The sequence below is a fragment of the Manis javanica genome, chromosome 3, assembly GCF_040802235.1.
Source record: "Manis javanica isolate MJ-LG chromosome 3, MJ_LKY, whole genome shotgun sequence".
In the NCBI taxonomy this organism is placed as follows: Eukaryota; Metazoa; Chordata; class Mammalia; order Pholidota; family Manidae; genus Manis; species Manis javanica.
Window position 1 is genome coordinate 82422648 of NC_133158.1, and position 20095 is coordinate 82442742.

The 20095-nt window shown below is 31.8% G+C and overlaps 2 long non-coding RNA genes across 7 annotated transcripts in view; one reads left to right on the forward strand and one right to left on the reverse strand.

The window, feature by feature from the left end:
- LOC118968973 (uncharacterized) overlaps positions 1-475 on the reverse strand; it is a 38938-nt gene extending 38463 nt beyond the window's left edge. The window contains exon 1 of one of the 6 annotated variants that reach the window (XR_012129242.1): positions 93-475. This is a non-coding gene — a long non-coding RNA (uncharacterized lncRNA). The remainder of the gene's footprint in view (positions 1-92) is intronic. The other 5 variants (XR_012129244.1, XR_005056853.2, XR_012129243.1 and 2 more) reach the window with 5 other exon arrangements.
- A 730-nt stretch (positions 476-1205) lies between these two features.
- Positions 1206-20095, forward strand: part of LOC140848417 (uncharacterized) — a 155214-nt gene continuing 136324 nt past the window's right edge. The window contains exons 1-2 of the long non-coding RNA XR_012129246.1: positions 1206-1287; positions 7846-7951. This is a non-coding gene — a long non-coding RNA (uncharacterized lncRNA). The remainder of the gene's footprint in view (positions 1288-7845; positions 7952-20095) is intronic.

The window sequence follows — 20095 nt, forward strand, 5'->3', positions numbered from 1 at the left end:
TCTACTCTTTACTTTAAATACACCTGCTTAGAAGCCTGCAAATGGAATCCTTGGAAAACTGGCAGAAACCAGTGAAAGGTAAGAATTCTTACCAGTCGGTCTCCTGATGTCAGAGGTGGCAGGCTGAGAAAGGAAAGTAAAATCTCATGTCACTTTCCAAATCCAGACTCTTACAGATTTGGTTTTGGGGTCTTCATTGTTTGTTGCTCTTTTCTCTCCCAGGGACAGCTGTTTCCTTGTTGTTTGTGTTGTTCAGTGTCCTGGAAACTTGGATCCACATTCTGTTTGCCTGGGACATACAGGTTGTCCGTTCTTGTGTACACAGGCAGCTCCACCCTCAGGTTGGGGGTCCCAAAATATGGCTGGACAGAAATGTGTGTTGCACTACATTTGTAGTTAGGGTCCTACCAACTGTTGCCAGCTCTCAAGGGAATTGTCTAAGTCTTTCTTTCTTTTGCCTATTTTTGGAAGTGACTCTGGATCTTGGAAAGGGTAGAATATTTTGGGTTGCTCAATATTGCCGGAATATTTGCTGTTTGTCCTGGTTGAAAGTTGACAAGATATTTGAAAAGTTTTTTTTTTTTTTAAAGAAACTCTATGGTTAGAAGTTGGCCAAACTGGTAGCTAATATTCAAAGCCTGGCAGGAAAGTATTTTTGGCCTTCTCCTCTAAGGGAAAATTAAACTATACACCCCCAGGACAATGAAAACATTCCAAAGACAACCAACTTTAAATCTGGAACATAGGAATATTTTGATTTCTATTTAAATATCTTCTCTCTGGTGTAAAGAAGCAAATTGAAGATAATGTAGTTAGTTGTATGGGTGGGTCAGCAACCTTGGTATCATTCAGGTTACAACCCAATTCTTTCAGGAATTGAAAACAACTGTCCTGCGAATTGAGGACAACTTGTCCTACAAATTGAGTCTTTGCAAGAGTAGGAAAAAAAATCAGTTTTTTTTAACTGATCACAAAACCTCCTCTTTTCATTTCAAAAGGTTTATAGCTATCATAAAAATTCTGGCCTTGGGAAACTGGAAGAACTTGAATTCTTGCCCTGGGACTTTGAGATACAAATGTTCTATTTGGTTTCTCAGAACTTAGGTAATGCTTATCAAAAGGGAAAAAAAGTTTGTTTTCAGGGCTATTATTAGGAAACTAGACAAAAAAAAATCTTAAAAAACCCCACATATATTACTAAAAAGTTTTAGCCATCTGAGCAAGTAATCTTAATTTATTCCATCTGCCAGAAACATGATCTGGATCTAACTATTTCTAAATAAACTGGTGAGTTTTGCATTATCATAACTGTCTCATGGCTAAAATTTTTAAACAAAAACTGCAAGATGTCTGTTTGCATCCATCTGTATGTTTAAGTCTATGTATGTATGTTATGGATATGTGATATTTTTCTAGCTCTGGATGGTATTGCCGAAATTAATTTGTAAAGAGTTCCGTTTAATTGGGTTAAATAAAATTAAACATTTATATAAATCAAGTATATTGTCTGAAATATAGAAAGTAATCCAAATTAGTTCATGTGATCTAGGATAATTTTAGAGGAAAAAAAAACTATGTTAGTTTAATTAAAGCAGTCATGTATTTAGAATTATCAATATTAAGTATAATACAGATGTTTAACTTGTAGTCTACCTAGGTGTACTAAAAGTCAAATAAGCTCATATTATCTCTGTTACAGAATTCATCAACAAGAAAGATAACTTAAGATGATGGTTAACTGTTTAATGTCTCATGAGACTTTCATGAGTAATCTAAACATAAGAACAAATAAGTAGGTGTATGTAAGATCAAAGTTTTAAATGAAATTTTAAATGATAATTAGTTATGCTTTATGGTATGTCTACTTAAAAATTATTTGCAAAATCCTTCTGGTAACTTGAAACCTCAAGGTTTTACTAAGATAAGTAAAATGATGGTTATTCATTGACTCGATCATTTCCAAATAAAATACTGAAACATTAATTACTGGACATAGGTTTATCTACTTTGGCTTCCTTTTACAAAGGAACTAAAGATATTTGGGTCTGTTAGTAAACATGTTTTGTGCCACATTTATTTTGAGAAAAATTTATTATGAGAGAACATGCTTCTAGAAATGATGAAATGTATTTATAATTTCCAGTCCACAAAATGATGGTGTAACAGACAGTCCACAATTCCACTAGGAATTAAGGATTCTAAATGTTAAGAATTCTAAGAAATTAAAACTACTTAGAAATAACAAGGATGAAAAGTGCGTCTAAGTATATAAGAAAAACAGAATGTGGTTTTGGATAAAGAAAGGCATGGAGAACTTTTTTATTTGGTAAGAGAAAAAATAAAGTAATTTTGTCCTAAAGTAAAATACTTGTTCCAGAATGAGAGAAATAAAAGAAATAAAAAAAGAAAAGTATGAATGGATATCAAAAAAACTGTAGAAAGTTTGTGGAAAAGGAATGTTGAGAAAGGGATTTCATGTGTGGTGAAGTTGGCTGAGACTATAATGGATTTATTTGTTTCTTTAATAAAAAGTGAGTTTAAATATCAAGAGTATACTAATGCAAAATTAGATTCTGGTTTTCTCTTTCTTGAATGGACAAAATTTTCTTAGGTTATTAATCTTCTGTTAATGAGAAATTTTAAACAAAGGTTTTTCTTCACCTTTTAGATAATCCTGGAAAGCAGATTTGTGTCTTACCAAAGTAATTCACTTTGCTACATGTTGACTTTATCAGGTCTTTGATTACTTAAGAAAACCCAATCTTTTCAATAGTAAAAGATTTAAGGCTTTTTTTTTTTTTTACCACTATGTAACTTTCTGTATTTGCCTTCAAAGTCTTTCATTGTCACTTTAGTTAAATGGATATTTTTGACAAAACTTTCCAAAAGTAAAATTCTAAAATATTTTTGACATTGAACTAATTTTGGGATTTTTTTCAGAGGGTCCCTGGAACATCTTAAAAGGTTTGTTTTCTCTCCTTATGAAATTAGAAATGTCAAACTAATTAGATTTATTTGGTATGTTAAATTACATAGAAACCATTGTTAAATAAGAAGTGATTTTAACCTTCCCAAAATGTCAGATCAAAAACACTTTTTTCTATTCCTCCTTCCCTCTCTGACCATCCTTTTTCTGATTGTTACACCAGGAAATTCTTTATGATTCTTTTTTCCATCTATTGCCTTGTCCCAGCTGGGATAAATAATGCCACTGTTCACATATCTAAAGCCATTGTAAGAAGGGTAATTAACTCCCAATGACTGTTGTATTTGTTGTGATGCTGGTGATCCCGTAGTTCTCTCTGCCCATTGCAAACTTCTCCCTGATTTCCAATGCCTCAGTTTTACTGAAACAAGCTCAGGGAGTGGACACTTCTGGGGAAGTGGAGACACAATTACATGAAATATATAGAGACCAAAGGGCTTAAAGAAGATCCTCTTTGCAATCATTTCTAGGCATATTTCATTCTCACTGGTTTGGGACATGGGGACCCCAGCCCAGGAACACTTTCCAAACCATGGGCATTGTCTGTTGCTACTAATTATTATTCTCTCCTTATTATGTTACATTCTCTAAGAAGCTTTGGGTGCAGGTGGACAGTCATTGACCTGTCCACAGTTGGTCTCTCTCCAACTGAACCAAAAAAGATAACAGAAAAACATAAGCAGCTCCAATAATAGGCACCTGGCATAGTCTTTTGTAAATACTGCTCTGATACCTCAAAGAGCAATGTTAAGGAGAGTCACACTAACTCTGGTATTTTTGATCAAACCTTTTGAATGGTCAAGAGGATTAACAGAAGAGGGGAGTGTTGAAATGAATTTTGATGCCCAAGATATAGCTGCTCCTGCCTAGGGTGCCATATCAGCAACCCAAAATTTAGTTACTTTTTATGTCTCTATAAATGCTCCACTTGATCAGAAATAGAGTACAACCAGTCAACCAATCCCAAACAATGAGTCAACTCTGGACCTTCTCACTCCCAAGAAGAATGACTGTGTAGCCCTAGCCAATCAGATATTTTCTATTTGTCACTTCCTTATTTTTTATTCTTTACCCTGAAAAGCTTTCTTCCCCATTTTGCAGTTCTCTAAAAGGCAACTGTCCATTTAAAGTGTTGAAAAAAGTTTGTTTGTATGACCTACATTGTTAATAATTTTTAAAGCAATAGTATCTATTATTTCTTTGCAATCTAATCAGTTTGTTTTATTATTATTATTTCTATCCTTTTTAAAATTTCCATGATATTCTTAAATTGAATACTTAGCTTATTAACTTTACATCTTTAGTTTTTTCTGATGTGAGTATTAATGCTATTATACTATATCTCCTGTATTTCTCAAATTTTTATAGATTTTCATTTTTCAAGTGTAATTTTAAATTGCAAATCATAAGGCGCTTTTTCTGTTCTTTGTATCAGAGAAGGCTTAACTGCATTAAGAGGAAAGTCAAAATCCAGTGTTTCCAATTTATAGTAGATTAGTTCTTGCTCAGCTGGGGTCAGTGAACTCTCCTCCATTTGGTGATCATCTGAAAAATTCTTCTCCTAACATCTTCTGTCTAAAATGTCTGTTAGGGCCTGATCGTAACCTTCATTGTGCCAGTAGAAGCAATAGGATCATAGAGAAGTGTTCATGGTATAAGCCTGAATATGACATTTGTTACTTATGCTCACATTGCAAACTACTTAGATGCCTGGCTATATCTAACTACAAAGAAGGCTAGGAATGTAGTTTAGTTGGGTGGCCAAAGAAGGGGAAAATTATTGGAATGGAAGATGAGCTGCAAGTCTCTACCTGTTATGGCTCTTTGTATTTCCTTTTTCTCCAGAGTACATTGTTTATATGGTTTAAATATTTTGATTCCTGGTAAGAATTACTTTGTAGTGTAATGAAGTTCAAATTTTGTAAGTGTTATATCATGATTCTTTAAAAGAATATAATTATTCTTTTGCAGGGTACTTTATGCATCTATGAGATATAGTATATTTTGGTAATATGCATCTTCTATGTATAGTTTTTTTTTTTGCATTTGTGTACATCTTGAGAATGATGTTTAAAATTGTCCTGCAATGAATGTGGATGTGTATCAATTTCTCTATGGTATTATTTCACTTTCCTTTATATTAAAGTTATGTTGTTAAGAACAAGTATGTTCTATTTTATTTTGTTATTCTGGAAAGAATTTTCCTTTCAGTATTAACTCATTAGCCTCTTTATCTCTTTTTCACTTTGTCTAAATTCTCTTTTGGCCAATATTGATAATGCTACACCAGTTTTTTTGGATAGTATTTGTGTGCTCTGTATTTGTTACCCTTTGCTTTCAACATTTCAGTTTCATTGTGTTTATAAATTAAAGAGAAAACAGCTAGATTTTTTAAATACAGGTTAAGGATATGTTTTCCTCAAAATTATTTTTATGAATGTAAAACATTTTGATTAATATTTCACATGGACTACTGCCTACTATCTTACTGTGAGCTTATTTTGTATTTTCAAATACCATGCTTTTTTGGTTGCTTTTACTGTGTTGGCTTTCCATTGTAGTGGTTGTATTCTTTATTTATTCCTCTGCCCTGGTATAATTTACATTTTATTTATGTTATTTTGCTCTATATGACTATATTTTTATCATGTTTACTTGACTTAAAATTCTAAAACAAATTAATTTAATGATCTCTCTGTCTTTAGTCAATAGAAGTGCCTTAGAAAACGTGAAATTTGTATCTGTTTCTCCCATGTTACATGAAAAGGGATCTACTGTTTTGTTTTATCTTGTTTTAAAATTCCAAACATTAGCTTTTTGTTTAATTATAACATTGCTTCTTATTTTATTTAATTGCATATTTAAAAAATTTTGACTAATCCTACTTTCAGGATTTTATGCCTTCCTTCTTGGTATATTTTCCTTCTTATTAAGTATATCCTAAGTGTTATTTTATTTTGTTTGTTTTCTTTCAAGGTATTTCAATGTTCCTGTATTTTGAAACTGATTCTAAAGGTTGATTTTGCTTTTGTTTATTTTTGGGCCTCTGAGGGCTCCTGGTTCTGTTCTGTTTTTATATTAATTTCTCATATCATGATCTGACCCCTGAAATGTCACAGATTTCTCATTTCTTTTTTTTTCTGCCAGTTTGTCCCTTAACACTTACCTAGACTGGTGAGTCAAGAGGTTCTTACTACTTTTATTTGAAATTATTGCCCATCCAGAATTCCATCGTCATGTATAGCTATTAATTCCAGCTCCCTCATATACACAGACCCAAGTGCATGTCTTCCACTTTCATATGGAGGTCAGAACCCAAGTGCTTGCATCTCATTGGTTATATTTAGGATTGAAACTCTTTACTGCTTTGTCTTTGTATTTCCCCTTCATTTCTTGCATAGAATAAATTCATTTTCTTAAGTATGTGATTTTTTTTAATGTTATACAAATCTGTTTTTTTTTAACGTGCTGGCAATGGAGAAAAATTGGAATTAGCTGTATCCAACATATTTTCTTTTTCAAGTTCTACATTGATTTCAAAGGCAAAATTATACTTTTGTTTTTTATATGGTGAGCATTTCTAACCTCATCTGTGTGTAGACCTTTTAATGAAGTGATTTAACTCAGTGGTTCTAAAATTGGTTAATATTAGAACTTAAACAAATTGAAACAAATAACAGTGTCTAAGCATCTGCCCACCCCTGACACAAATTCTCATTTAATTGTTTAGCATGGAATATGGAAACTGGTGTTTTTAAGAACTGTTCATGCATTTCTAAAGTGAAGCAGGTTTTGAATCACCAGTTCTGCTGTTTTCAATTTCATACCAGTTATGTATTGTTTCTACAATGGAGATAATATCTAATTATGAAGAAATAAATTCATGTAGCCAAATTTGATTCAAGTCTAAAAAGGATTGTATTCCAGTTTATTATATGTCACACAGTAGGAGATAAGAAACTAATCTCTGAGGAAAAAGGAAAACCAAGCTGTGTGTCACTGTGGATTCTTTCTGTTGGATATTTCACTAATATGTGTTCCTCCATACTGTGTTTTATAAAATGTTCTGTTTGTAGTCAAATATTTCCTTTTTTCTTGTAACTAGTGGTATAATAAATAGCATTGTATTTTTGGGCAGCCCAATCTGGGGAGATATCTCTAAATGGGATATCTTAGGAGAGTGTTCAAATTTCAAAAACAAAAATCTTGGGAGAGAGTGTTCTTGGGAGATACTGAAAGAGAAAATATTCACCAGCAGGTTGAGCAGGTACAAGCAAAGAGTAGTTTAATAATGCAAAAATACATGATCAAGGAGGGAGTACAGTTATGCTCCAGAGAAGAGAAGCATAGTGGGGCTTGGTGGTTTTATAGATGGAATTTAAGTGGGGTGGTGAAATATTCATCGGGATAGGTGGGGTTTTCTTGGAATAAGGAGGGGATTTCAGGGAAATAGAATGATATCTCTCTTTATCCTTGGATGGTCTGCTTGGGAGCTGTCATGGTGCCAAGGGGTGTGACTTTGAGTATGCTAACAAGCATATGGTGCATTTTTAGGTCAAGTTAGGGTCAACTTTTCTATTTTGGAACCAGTCAGTTTTGGCAGGTCCATTGTCTATACCATCCATCCCCACATTCTGTGAGAAGAGTTTACATTGATTGTTTAGAATCTAAACAAACATTTAACCAAATGTAACACTGCTAAAGTCCTCAAACCCCTCTCTGATCATGTCTGGCTATCTACCTACTATAACAATAACAATTGTACTTCTGGCCTCCGATAACTGTGTCTTCATTTTTGAGAAATATTCTTAAAGATGTTATTACTACAGCAATGATCTTTACTTTTTAAATTTCACTAGATACTGCTGATCAAATTTTTACTGACAATGAATGGGAGTGTTCATTTTCCTTTAGCATCTGCAACAACAATGGTAATGCAATTTCGGAGGTTAGAACTTCTGAAAGGTGAGTTTTCTGTTGTCGAATTTTGTGTTTCAGTTTAGTGCCCTGTAAGAGAAAAATTCTGAGTAATGAACGTATATTCTCCTTTATCGTTGACCCTAACAAACTGTCTTACAGTAAAAAATGTTATTTGCCCTCTGCCTACGTCTCTGATCTAAATCCTTTTACTCTTCCATTTTGCTCAATTTAGTTCAGCTACAGAGATCTTGTACTGCCTCTGAGCCATTGAATTTTCCTGTTTTCTGCTAAAATGTTACCTCTCCAGAGAGCCCTTCCCAGATCATCTCTATTATTTTGCTAGGGTTGCTATAACCACAGTGGCTTAAACAACGTAAATTTATCTTCAACCTAAATTTATCTTACAGAGACTAGGGGTCTGAAATCCAGGTGTTGGCAGTATTGGTTTTTGTGAGGTCTCTCTCTCCTTGATTTGTAAATGTCCATCTTCCCTCTTATCTTCAAATCATCATCTTCCTATGTGTATCTGAGTCTAAATACATGTTTCATTATAAGGATCTCTTTATAGACAGTCGTATCTGAGTACTGACTCAGTACTCAGTGTTATGTGATACATAACACTGCCGTTTAAAAATATAGTGCCCCTGTCATGCGCTCGTCCTCCATTTTTCATTACATTTAGTCACTTCTTAACATTTATTGACTTGTTTATTAACCATCACCTCCACCAGTATATAGTGTTTGAGGATACCAGCTTTTACTGTTTTAGTGACTGTTGTGTACCTAAAGTCTAGAAAAATGCTTTGCAAATAGTTTCCTGAGTAATTAATGTGTCAAATGATGAATATATAAATTATAGATGGCATGAGAATACGTAAGATACAATGTTGTTATGAGTTAATACTGTTATCCAACTGAGTTTTCCAACTCTGTTAAGAATTTAACTCAAAGTATGTTGCTAAATGAACAACTGCCTTACTTTTGTACATCGTTCATTTAAAACAAATTTAATTATGTCTCTACTTTTATTTCTTTTGTATACTTTCTAAATTTGATCAAGGATGATGAGTTTGTCTTAATCCATTTCATAAGCCCTATCAGTGGTGCTGATAATTAGACAATTTGATTTAATCCTACAAGTTGACTCAAGTCCCTTGGATATGGAAGGTGCAATTCGCATAAGAGATACTTCTCCAAATTGCAGTAAGAATGGCCCTTTGCCTGTCTAAGAGCTCTGTAGGACTCTGCTGTCTTAAATTATATGTATTTTTTACAATGGCCTATTTCTCTCTCAAATTTATTTGGATTTTCTGAATTATACTAATTTATTAAAAAATAACATTATCATTTTTTTTCTTAATGTCATTTTACTACCTCTATGTTTATCTATGTACCTATCTCTCTGTTTATCTGTATTAGTCAGCTAGGGCTGCCATAACAAATATGGACAGACTGTATAACTTAAACAGCAGAAATTTATTTTCTCACAATTCTGGAAACTAGAAGTCTAAGATTAAGGTTTTAACAAATTTAGTTTCTTCTGAGGCATCTCTTCTTCACTTACAGATGGCCACCTTCTGCCTGTGTTCACATGATCTTCTTTTCTCACTATATAGGTATCCCTGGTGTCTCTCTATGTGACCAAATTTCTTATATGTGCACCAGTTAGAATGGCTTAGGGCCCAACCTGAAGGTCTCCTTTTAACGTAATCACCTCTTTAAAGGTCCTGACTTCAAATGCAGTCACATTCTGCCTAACACTGTGGGTTAAGGCTTCATTTGACATGTGAATTTTGAGGAAGACATAATTCAGTCTATAATAAAATCTATTTCTACCTCAAAGTTACATTATTTTTTCTATTTTTGTTTTTGTTTTTTTATAAAACAAGGATGATACTTTTAATACCCATTGTGAGAATTAATTGTTCAATATTTTTCTTATAGCTCAATAGTAGCTGTGAATGGACTGTAGCCTTTTTTTTAATAGTTTATAAACTTATCATATTTATTTGGATTATGGATAATGACTATATTATTAAATATATTCATTGATTTTATAATTTAAAAATGTGCTTAATTAAACATTCATTTACATATTGTATAACTAAGAGTTGCAAATCATAATTCTATAGCTATACTTATAAAAATTTAATTTTTTATGATCATGCTCTGGACTGGCTAGAAAGATAAGATTTTCTATCTTGTTGGAGATATTTTGGACTGGATGGAAGCTGACTTTGAAATTATATTAGAAGTTTCAAAGGGTCCTTCTATGTCTCAGAAATGATCATTTTATTTATGCTTCTATTTCCATAATTCTAATTTAATATGTGTATAAAGTGACAGTTTTTCATTTAATAAAGATGAGCTAAATTTCATGGTAAAGTCTGTTAATGTCTATCCATCAAAAAAAATCATCTGTAGAATTTAAGTTTTCAAAATATTTTGGAATATTAAACAAAACACATATTCACATGCACAATTATTTACATAAGTTTTCCTGATACTTAAAATATAGTTGAGCTCCTGTTCATGTCATAGGTCATGTATTATTCTCAAATATGAAATAAATTTTTATGATTTTAATATGCTGCATGGTTATTATACTGCCTGAAAATAAATGGCATATTGCTAATTTTATACTTGTGAGGAAAATATCTAGTGCATTGTGAGTGGAATTCTAATTGAATAGATAACTGTTACAGGTGAAGATTAAGTAATGAACAAATATTTTTCCATGTTATTGAAGAGGTTTATGCCACAATATTTGCTTAAATTACTCCCAAAAAGCAGAAAACACTTACAAGTATATACCTTTAGAAATTTCACAAGCAGCTTTTATTATGTATAAAAAAATACTAATCTCTTAATCACTCATTCATTCAGTTCATTACTGGCAAAATTCTGTAGTCAATTAACATAGCTAAAATGAAGTGCTTATCTCTCAGCAATCATTGCATTGCAAATAAAATTTTAGTACAATTCAATTTGTGTAAGAGTTATTGAAAATCAAAGTCTTATTGACTAAAGTATCACTGTCATCTCAATTACTTTTTTTCCCTTTGCTGATATGAATTAGACTGTTTATAATGTTATAGATAAGAGAAAAATAGGTTATGGAATGGTTCATTTTTCTGTATCTTTGAGTAGTTCACTTTGAATAAATTTGAACTTAAATATAATCTTATATTGATGTCTGGATGGTCACAAATATATAATAATCATAGAATCCTTTTATGGTAAATCTATTACAAATAAAGAGAATATATATCATAATTTATATCTTAACCCTGAGAAAGCCTTATAAATATATGCTGCATTGAACAAAATCATACTGATGCATTTAAATCACTTAATCTTACTTTTTTATGGTCAAATTCTGAATTATGATCATTTTGAAATTGTAATTTGTGAGTAGAACAGATGTGTAAGGCTTAGTTGGAAATGAAATGTCCATAAAAATAATCTCAGTTGTAAGTGGTGGTTCACCTACTAAAGGAGCAGTAAATTTAAAACCAAGTTAAAGTACTTGAAGAAGCACTTTAAGTACATGTTCTTAAAGCGTGAATATAAAGTCAGGAGATTTTCTGAGAATGGATATATTCTTTCAGAAGCAGCATTCATTATTGACCTGAGAATGAAGGAATTTATGAGATAAATATGAATGCAAATAATCTCTTAGAGCTGAATCTTCTTTCACTAAAAAATATTTTACAACTGGACTAAATAAGAAATACAATTTAAACAACTTTGAAAGTAATCTTTATTAAACATCCTGTCCTATGTGCTTTTAAAAACTTGATTAAACACAAATGATATTGACTTTAATATCTAAGAATTTTTCAATGAACACATTTTCAATGACCTTATTTTGCTAGATGAATAATGAGAATTTTTTTAAAAAGCCAATTAATTTTACTTGAACAATCCATGCAATTTTTTAGTGATTAAGTCTGTTGGGAGTCTTACATCTAACTTTAAAATATGCAAGGAATATGGAAGGAAAGGAAAGCAATTTATTGCATACTTTTTTGGAGTATTAAATAGTTTACATATTTTTAACTTATCTTCAAAACACTATGTGAAGAAAATAAAATCCAAAGTAATAGCCAGGATCCGAATTTGGGATTCTGACTCTAAAGGCTTTGATTTTTTAAAGAATACATACTTTATAAAATAAGACAGATTAGGGAAGCATATTTTGTCAAGAAAGTTATAACGTTGAATGACTTGAGGCTTCAAAAAAATGTTTAAAATTTTTTCAGTAAAATCAAATGGTTATTTAAGGATTTATTTAAGGAAGAGAAGAAAGAAAAACTCTACACAGGTTGGAGTATCTGATATATTAGCAGATAACAAAAAACCATCTTTAGTTAATAGTTTGCTCTTTTGTATAGAAAATTATGATTATTAATTCCTTAATGTTTAAGTGAGGAAAAGGCCACCTAATCCTGTTTGTATTCCCCAATCTTTCTATTCAGTTTCCATTCAGACCCTGCAGGTAATCAATTTTATTAAATTCTTCTTGTCATTTTTTCTTTATGTCTTTGCACTAGTGAGCATATGCACATGTGTTTTTTTATTTCTCCCTTTTTTTCTCAAAGCTAGGACATTACACATATTAATTTGTATTATTGTTTTCTATTTAGCAATATATCCTTCATATCACTCATCTTTCTATATAGAGATATTTCTCATTCCTTTTATAGATGCATAATATTTTATGTGTGGGTTCCATAGTTCATTCAACCATTTTTCTAGGTTTGGGCATTGGCATAGTTTCCCTGGATTTGCAATTACACATAATGCTGCCATGGATAGCCTTCTACATATGCATTTTTACCTCGTTGGAAGTGTGTGTAGTCAAAGTAAATCCCTGGAGAGGACAATTTTAGATAAATATTATGTGTATATGTATGTAGTTTTGCTAGTTTATTGGAAATTTCCCTCCAGAAGGGTTCCAGAGTTTGCCTTCCCAGCAGCATGAGAGCGCCAGGCTTCCCACAGCCTTGAGAAAAAGAACAGAAGGTCATTCTTAATAATTTTCACCAACCTGATGAAAGAGAAATGCAAATGCTATCTTAATGAAATTTTTATTTTTATTTCTCTAATTATGAGTGAGATGAATATTTTTACACATATTTAAGGGCTATTTTTATACCTTCAGTGTGAATTTTTTTCATGTGGCTTTTTCATAATTTTCTATTAGGTTTTTGATATAGCATTCCTAATTTTTAAGAGTTTTTAAAAGAATATTAGCTTTCATCTTCAATATACAATACAAGTTTTCAACACATCCTTTTAAGTTTGCCGGTTGTATTTTGATATTTTTGTGGCTTTTTTTCTGTAAAATTTGTTGTTATTTCTAGGTAGTTATCAATGGTAGTTTATTGTCTCTGGCTCTTGAATTACAGTTAGAAAGCCTTTCCCTGACACCAAAATTAAACAGGAATTCATATATATTTTCTTCTAGTACTTACATTGTCACATTTTTTTAACATTTAAATCAGTGATCCATTTGGAATTAAGTTCTTGAGTATGGTGGTGAAGTATATACCTAATTTTATCTTTTTCCAAATGACTAACCAATTGCCCCTGCATCATTTATTAAAATGTCCTTCTTTGTCTTATTAATTTTAAGTGCCACCTTTATATATGATATGTGATAAATTTTTGTATGTACTTAGATTTATTTCTGGATCATTATTCCAGTCCAATGATATGCTTGTCTTTTCATGTACCAGCACCCCACAGTTTTAATTAGTAGTGCACTCAGTTTATTTTTTATATTGATCCAGTTTGTTGTACATATCAATAGTTTGTTCTTTTATATTCCTCATAATATTTCATTGTATGAATGTATCACAATTGTTTAACCATTTTCTTCATAATGCATACCTAATGAATTTCCAGGTTTAATAATTTTGAATAAAGCTCTTTAGGAACTTATTGTAAAATCTTTTTGAACATATATGTTTCAGTTTTTTTTGAGTAAATACCCAGGAGTGGAATTACTGTGGTATGGGATAATAATTTTTTTAGTTTGTTTTGCTTTAGAGTTTTTAGAAAAAGTTTTAAATATGAAATATTTAATATGTTTGGGCATTTTAAGTAAAATTAAAGTAGGTAAATCATAAGATTTGATGGAAAAATGGAAAAAATAAAAAGAGGTATGAAAGCATGTAAGAGTGAGTTATTTTCTCCAAGTGACCCTTGTCAACTGTACATACAAGATAAATAGTTGGAGATTATTAATTCCATTAGCAGTGAAATATATTTATATGATCATATTGATTGATATAAATACATGAAAAGAGTGGAGGTCATAAAATAATAGTGTAAAATAATAAAATTTAATCTATCATAATATATAATGACTAACACTGATATATTAAGATAAATATATAATTTAGAAATATGGAAATAAATAATAGAAATAGCTGAACTGTTTAAAAAATTATCTTCATTTTGAGAGGAGAACTAGGGAAAGAGGTATGGTCAAAGACTATGGGTTTTTCCTCTATATTATTGATAATATTAGATTTTTAAATAACTTTTAACTTATTTTGCGTATGTTTTTTCAGTAAACAATAGAAGGAAATACTTAAAGATGAAATACTTTATTTTTCATAGTTACTATTAAATTCTGATTATATTTAATGTTCAAGTACTGTTATAAAGAACATATTATCAATGAAATTATTAATAAATTCCATGAAAATATGAAGAAAACTGAGCCCTAACTTTCCATAATATCTTATTAAATATTTTATAAACATTTAATCTATTACTCAACATTGGTACCTGATAGTAGATGAACATATGACAATGGAATAAAATATAGAGATTACAAAAATAACTGAAAAGAAAAGAAAAAAGGTGCAATAACAAAAGAAACAAGAAATATTAAAGCTAATCAGAACTGTACTCATTGCCCAGCAGATTCAAATCAGTAAGTACATGTTTTCTTCAATATTGATTTATCAAAAGTTTAAAAGACCCAGTTTTTCATATAATCTATAAATTTAGGTTCACTTATATTATTTGTCATGACTAACGGTTTTCAGATTACTTTAAAATACACAGACCATTATTTTTTTCAAGTTTAGAGTACTCAAAAATAACCTCACAGAGCAAATATAAACCACAGTATTGTGTGTTTCTTAAGCAATATACATATCTTAAACTTTATCAATGGACCGTAGTGTCCCACAAAAAGATATGAAAAATACTGACTATAATTTTTGTGTTTATAAGCATATTTATAATCATTATTAACAATTGAAATATTTTAAGAAGTCCACGAGTAAACAAGCTTATTAATTTTTACCCCAAGAATCCCAAATTGCTTTTTTGCAGGATAATATTTTATTAAACTATTAAAGAAATGTTAATCCAATGAACAAGTCATTTGAAAAACTTGAAAGCTTTGACACAGGAGTAGATTAAGGCATGCACTGACCACTGGTCATGCAGTTTCTGCAATATAAATTTTAATTTGTATTTTGAGACTTCATATTTTACTGACACTGACTAAAATTTTTCTTGCTTACATATATTTGAATTATAACAGAGAGCAATGAGTAGGAGTCTGAAGAAATATTAAGTGATCCTGTGAGATCTTGTAATAGGCTGAATTATGAGGGAATTCAGAAAATTCTTTGATGTGGAAGAAGCAATTGAACTGAGAGATGCAGGGTGAAGTCATAGATAATTATTTGAGTGTTTAAGCACAGAAGTGCATTCTAGGCAGACAAATCAGCATATATAGAAATCCTGAATGATGATTGGAGCAGTCAAGGAACTAAAAGAAAATTGTGATTATGTGTAAAATATAGGTGGGACCCACCAAAAGATGAATTAGGAGTAATAGACAAGGGCCAGATGCTACAAGATTTTTTGTGATGTTAAAGATGTTAAAAGGTTTGTGGTATAAGGAAGGGAGTGAGGAGTGAGGATGGTGAGATAATCCAATTTAAGTATTTAAATGGCTTCCGTATGGATTAGATGTAGAATGAATAGAAATATCTAATTAGGTTGCTATTACTGTGGACCAGGTAAAGGATGGTGTGGCAGACGTATATAATGAGAGGCTTTTATCAGTGAGATGGCAGTGGAGAAGAAAAGGGAATCAATTTTAAAGATGTTTTAAAAAACAACTGAATTTTAAGCAAAAGCAGGATATTGGCAGGGGAAAGGAAATACTTTTTTTAAGAACCATTTCTTCATTTCTGTCTTGCAAAATGCATATGTGATGGTGGTGTGAATTGAGATAAGGGAGCATTGGAAGAGGTGACCTTGAGTGAATGCTTTGTGTGTGTGTACATATACATGGCTAGTGTTTGGGAAGAGGAATTATATGTTTATATTTTAGGAGTGCCTCAGTGAGGGTCCAGTTAGGAGACAGAAATAATGCCAGTTATTTTAACTCAGACCATGTCTGAGAGGCTAGCAGTTGGTACTGTTCTCTCTGAGTGGTCCCAGTGAGACTTTTTCTGCAAATCTTAGAAAGACAACAAACTGAGATCAACTGCTAATGCAGGTTTCAACTGTCAGTACCAGGAAGAAAAACCATTGCTAAGCTGACAGTTAGGAATATGAAGGAAACAGCCTGATGCTGCTTCTTCCTTTCATCTTCCCATTCTGTCCAGAATTCCCAACTCATAGAGCCCAGTAGAAAGTCAACTGTTTCTTTATAGAAAGTCAACTTTATTTCTTTATGACATTATAGTTGTCAGATATTATATTATATATTTATATTTGTTTATTCAGTGTCATGTAAGCCCAATAAGAATGTGTTTTTTGTTTGTCTAATTATTTTTCCTTGAGAAATGTAACACACATAATATTCACTCAATATATAATTGTGTATTAAGGAATGAGTGGGTCCCCTATGGCACTCTTTGATGCCAGTTTTTCATTCTGGGGTCCTGTCTTTTGCTTATGATAGAGTATCTGCCAATATAAATGTCTACCTGTTGCTGATTTTTGGCTTCATATACCATCTTATTTCCATAAGTGAAGGTAAAAATATCTTCCATGATCTCATTTCACTTTCAGGCAGTAGTTACTTCTTATGAGATCCATCTTACCTGTAAAGGCTATGTAAGGCTGAGTAAATAGTGAATTTTTATGTATATAGGGACTATCAACTGTAACATTCTTCAATTACAGCATCTTAAGGTGGTTAAGATAATAAAAATAAAGGACTTTTTCTAGATTTAATTTTTTCACAAATTAAAACTTGGTGGTTTGGGATTTTAAATTTTGCACTGTTATAATAAGCTCATATACATTTAAATATGTTAGGAGAGAATGAATCTATTACTTTAATAAATGAACCAACTTTCTGCCAAAAAGGCAGAAAAACCATAATTTTGTTTGTAGTATTAGAAATTTTCTCTTGAAATATAATTTGTACTCTGAATAATAAACCAAGTACTCCCCCTGAAATACTCAATATATACTTCTCTACTAGTCCTAAAATGTTTTGACAAGTACATGTTTTATGAACTGAAGTGAGGCCACAGTGCACCAGGATCTATAAAGGAAAACATCATCTGTGGGGGTTCATATATTTCACATAATGGTGGCATAATTTATTCTTTTCTGTTGTGAAAAGATATCCTGGCACAGCTACTAGCCAATGTATAAAACACTGAAACAGGAAAGTTGACATTTTTACTAGAGTTCTATGATCCCATAATTTTTCTCCTTGGCAGTACTTCCACTCCAGATCTTTAAAAGGTCTATTTTTTTTTCTTAAATAGTTGATTTATCTTAACTTAGTACTAATATTGGAGCATTAAATAATGGATACATAATTTTGACCTTTTCTTACAAGGTCTGGTTGCACTTGGCAAGCTGTCCTAGAGTTAATAATGTTACATTTCTTAAGCAAAGTGGTAATAGGGACCCTTTTTCCATTTCCAAAACTTGTGCATTTTGGGGAGCTGGTATAAGCTATTGGATCTAAGTAGAAAATTTTCTCTTATATTCCCTGGAATTTGGTTCAGAGATGCAGGGAAGTCAAATAGAGTGAGACAAGAAACAAAAATTAGGAAGGCAAAGTGAATTTTATTTTGCCCTGTACAGCAGAGCGGACCTGCCTAAGGTTAGACAGGCACAGGCAGTTTACTCTGAGGCTTTTTTTATGGAGTGTTGACACAGAAGTCCTTGCCTGATCAACGATCTTTGGTCAGGAGACCTAATAGGTAAAAAGAAGCCAGGGGCTGCTCTGATGGTTTCTGTGCCTGCCTTTGGATGTTTTATTTGTTTCTTATCTGGGGAGAGTCTGTGCTTAGAAACTTCTCATTTGGGTATGTTGTTTTTTCTTATCTGGGGAATTTATGGACATTCCAAGTAACTCCTAGTCCTTGAAACTTCAACTAATTAACACTGTGAGTCTTTTCTGGCTCTCTGGTTTCATCTGGTTAACTCTTTGACTCCCTTTTAGTGGGCTTTACTGGCTTTATTCTCCCTCTACCCACTTATGTCTACCTTTCTGCCTAAAAAGCCTATCAGATTACAGTAAACTATATTACCACCAAGGATTATCAATGAGAAATATTTTAAAATTGGAGATATACCACTGATAAAGTCAATTCTCTAATAATCATTGCTTAAATTGCATACTATGGAATATTAAGGAGGCTGTTTTAAAAGTATTTTAATATCTCCTGCTGTTGGCCTTACATTTTCTTTCTCAATTGTAAGTGGTGTAGTTTAGAGAATTCATTTCAGCTCAAAATGTGTGTTAAGTATCTAATAAGTTCAAGGTATTGTCAATTACATTTTCTGCCTTCAAGAAGATAAATATATGGTGGACTTCATAATAAAACAAGCAAGCAAAACAGTGTAATATTGGATAGAAAAAAGACTTATACACCAAATAGATTCTGAGTGATTTAATATTCCATTTGGTTAAGAGAGGATAGAGCATTGAAAGGCCAAATTGTGGGCTGAAGGCAATGATGTAGGACACATCAAGAGTAAGGCATTAAGACAAGAATAGTTGAGCACAGAGAGGAATAAAGCTGCAGTAATATAGAGCAGGACATAAGGCCCAACTATGATCAGGTAGAGTGTAAATAGAGGGAAAGTGAATTTCAAGTGTTTGAATATAGAAAACCATATATTATAGAAAGTAAATGATAACAAATTGGTTTTAAGTCAGTTTGACTGGAAAAACAGTGGTGTCAGTAGCAGGGAGAAATGTGATATGAGACATGGTTAACAAGAAGTTGGAAATTACACTCAGGTTTGAGAGAGATCAGGAATTGATTTAATTCCTACAAAGTTCATGTTTAAATTCATGAGACTTGTTGCGATTGAAATTTAAAGAGAAGATTATATATATTTTTGGAAGATTGGTTTTTAGTTGTTCTTTATTCCCAAACTAGATGTGTTCTATTTTCTTTATTTCCTACATCACTTTGTACTACATTTACTGCACTTACCTTTGCTTGTTTTGTTTGATAACTATTTATGAATTTAACTCTCACCATTCTATTTGTTTGAATGTTCCTTGGGGGAAGAAACATTTACTCAACTTTCTATTCCCTTAGTGCCTTTAGGAATGCTTTACTCATAAAAAGAACACATATTTGTAGAACCTAATGGACTAGAATACAACGAAAACATTCCAAGATGGAAATTCAATGATAAACTGCTTAAATCTGACTCACCTTACATTTACCAATAAAATCTTCAGGATACCAATGATTTTATTTTGACTGTACCAGACTGAGAATTAAAAGTAGGACAACTTAAAAAAAACTGAACAAAAGTGGAAATAAGAGAAAGCATAAAATAAATGTGTAGTTTTTCCATTCCTCATCAGCACTTTATCATTCACAAGTCTACTTGGGCTGGTTGGGGTGGTTCATAGTCCAGGTGTCAGATTTTTTCTTTTGTGTACCACTCTGCTTCTGTTAGATAGGGAAGTGCTATCTAACAGAAGCAGAGCTCATCTCTTACTCCAGTGATGCTCAACTTTGTACTTTCACTTCTCTCACTACCACCAGACCTGGTTACCTAGTACCCACTGATCTCCAGGAAGCACTGCTGACACCCTGAACACCTAATGTGGAAAATAGGCATTAATCTGCATCAAAGTGACAGGTTGGTGTGAAGCTAGGTTTCACCAATACCTGTGTTATTTTCTTCTTTTTTTGGACTCATGGGAAC